Source organism: Terrapene carolina, unplaced genomic scaffold (assembly GCF_002925995.2).
Source record: "Terrapene carolina triunguis isolate 2854851 unplaced genomic scaffold, T_m_triunguis-2.0 Scaffold28784, whole genome shotgun sequence".
In the NCBI taxonomy this organism is placed as follows: domain Eukaryota; kingdom Metazoa; phylum Chordata; order Testudines; family Emydidae; genus Terrapene; species Terrapene triunguis.
In genome coordinates, this window is record NW_020693135.1 from 1 (window position 1) to 2,987 (window position 2,987).

The window sequence follows — 2,987 nt, forward strand, 5'->3', positions numbered from 1 at the left end:
CCATGTCAGGAGGGGAACAGATTGAGCCTCCCACCTGATATTTCACATCCGTAACACATCCTTTGTCCCTCCAGTCCATGGAGTCAGGCACTTTGCTGCCAGGCCGTGGCCTGTAGGTGGAATTCCGGTCAGGTCGGTGGGGAATTTTCACTCCAGTTAACAAAGCAGCCACTTCCTCGCTGGTCTAGTTAAAAGAACACACACACCCCTTCAGACTGACGTCCCCTTCGATGTACAGACTGGCCCCGAACACCGGGGACATTCGGATACAAACTCTGCGGCTCAGGTTCAACTCTTGTTCATTGATACAGTGTTTTCCTTTATGCAGTGAAAACTATGAGCACGCCTAAATGCTGGGGATCAGCCTGGCTGTAGCTTTGTTTGCTGGGAACTCTGGATTCTGTGATTCTTCACATGCTAATCCTCCTCTCCCAGTACATTGCTGGGGATAGAACCCAGGACTAGCGCTGTCGGAAAGTTTTCGGGGGGGGCGGGGGGGGCGCTGAAAAATACATATTTGGGTTGACTGAAACATTGTGTGAATTCACCTTGAATTTGCAAAATTATTTCAGCAGGGGAAAAAAATTCAAAACTAGTCAAAATGTTTGGATTCAAAATGACTTTTTAGTTCAAATTTTACTTCGATTTTATTTATTTATTTTATAAAAGAGGTAAAACAATCTAGAAAACTAAACAAAACGTGTTGTCCGACCCTAAATGAATTGTTTTAATCTTTTTTTCATTTCATCATTGCTATTTCAGGTCCATCTGAAACTAACTTTTGATTGATTGATTGATTTTTCAGCCCCCAAACCAAAAAAATCTCTTATTCACAAAGCTCTACCCAGGAGCATCAGCATTGCCAAGACTCTTGATTTTATTGAGAGTGTCACAATATCTGATGTTTTCCTTAAAGCACCAATGTGGGGGGGTCGTGAGATTGCACAAGAATTTCAGCTTTTTTTTTTTAAAGTTTCCATCTCTTGTATAGCTGTGGAGAACTGCAGGAAAACATCTCTCTTAAAAGGCAAAACCCAGAGGCAAATAAAAAGAGCCCCCAAACTTAGACTTTTTTTAAATCCCAGGATTTTTAAGCCCCCCATGATTTTAGGCGCCTGACTCCTAAATTCTGAATGCTTGGCGTTGGCAGTAACGGGATCTGGAGCACAAGCCCCTGCAATTTCAGTTAAAGGATCAAATTCTTTAACCAGCAACAACCTAGCAGACAGTTTATGTGTTATTCCACACGTGACATTTCTCATGGGGATAAGGGAGGGTGGCAGACACAGTAAGGTAGAGAAGCAGGAACCTACGGGAATGAGAGTCCCACACTTTTGACCTCACATGTACTGTATGTGGAAGATCACGCTGCTTGGAGGATGCCATTTGATACAGAAACATGCTGGGGGGGAGGGGGTCACCCCAGCAGTGGGCTAGCAGGGGGTGGAGCACCTGCACTTAAAAAAATCAGGACTACCCCCCGATGGCAGATTTCCCACACACATCCCTGACCCAAACAAGTAGAACAGAGATTTGCACAGCTCTCGGGAGTGGTGGGCAGGTTGCTGCTGGAGGACGCAGAAGTGTGCTGTGGATTGTGGGCCTACCTCTGCAGGGCTCATACTGACCCTGGATTGGCTGGAGCTTATTCTGCCCCTGATTCAGTTACATTCTCTGGCCACGGCAGCCCCAGGGAAATACTGATAATTCCCAGATGCCCAGTCACTTGGTCTGTAGCAATATTTTTTTTTAAACTTACCATGTCTGCCAGGTGGTTCATGCCCAGGTCATAGGAATGCAGCCCCAGTGAGTGCTCGAGGTTATGCAGCATAACGAGCTTGAGGTTCTTTTCCCAGGTCATGCGCCGTTCCCCTTCCTCTTTCTGGAACCAAAGCACAGCCCCCACGTTACTATGCAGTAGCCCAGAGGAAACCATCTCCAGTATAAATAGGTTATAGTTCTACAGCACTTTTTTATCCCTCAGGAACCCACAGTATTCTTGCCAGCAAGTTAAAGAAGTATGGGCTGGATGAATGGATTATAAGGTGGATAGAAAGCTGGCTAGATCGTCGGGCTCAACGGGTAGTGATTAATGGCTCTATATCTAGTTGGCAGCTGGTATCAAGCAGAGTTCTCCAAGGGTCGGTCCTGGGGCCGGTTTTGTTCAATATCTTCATTAATGATCTGGAGGATGGCGTGGACTACACCCTCAGCAAGTTTGCAGATGACACTAAACTGGGAAGAGTGGTAGATACGCTGGAAGGCAGGGATAGGATACAGAGAGATCTAGACAAATTAGAGGATTGGGCCAAAAGAAATCTGATGAGGTTCAACAAGGACAAGTGCAGAGTCCTAAATTTAGGACGGAAGAATCCCATGCACTGCTACAGACTAGGGACCGAATCGCTAGGAAGCAGTTCTGCAGAAAAGGACCTGGGGGTTACAGTGGACGAGAAGCTGGATATGAGTCAACAGTGTGCCCTTGTTGCCAAGAAGGCTAACGGCATTTTGGGCTGTATAAGTAGGGGCATTGCCAGCAGATCAAGGGATGTGATCATTTTCCTCTATTCGACATTCATGAGGCCTCATCTGGAGTACTGTGTCCAGTTTTGGGCCCCAAACTACAAGAAGGATGTGGAAAAATTGGAAAGAGTTTCGTGAACAATGTCACCTGGCTCTAATATATCCCAAACAAAACGCGCTTTAAAAAATCAGCTAACCCCCTGGGATGGTTTAGGCAAGGTGGAGGATACATACAGGGCCCAATGTTCATTAAAACTGAATACACTTCTGAAAGCAGAGAGCGCTTTGCAATCTCCAGGAGAAGAGCAGGAGGCAGCATTCTCAGTGAGAGCTGGCATAGGACTGGCATGCTAAGATCCCGGATACCTGCTGACCTGAGGGGAGATGGTGACGGAAATCCCCCTCCCCCACTTTAAGCCCACAGCTGCACAGAGCCCACCTTGTGGCTGTATTGCTTGCCATAG

The 2,987-nt window shown here is 46.5% G+C and overlaps 1 long non-coding RNA gene across 1 annotated transcript; it reads right to left on the bottom strand.

Annotated features, from left to right (window-relative positions):
* Nucleotides 1-35: 35 nt before the first annotated feature.
* On the bottom strand, nt 36-2,987 carry LOC112122788. The gene is made up of 3 exons (XR_003370432.1): nt 2,963-2,987; nt 1,760-1,882; nt 36-184 (listed from the first exon to the last, which is right to left on the bottom strand). It is a non-coding gene; the product is annotated as an uncharacterized LOC112122788 (long non-coding RNA).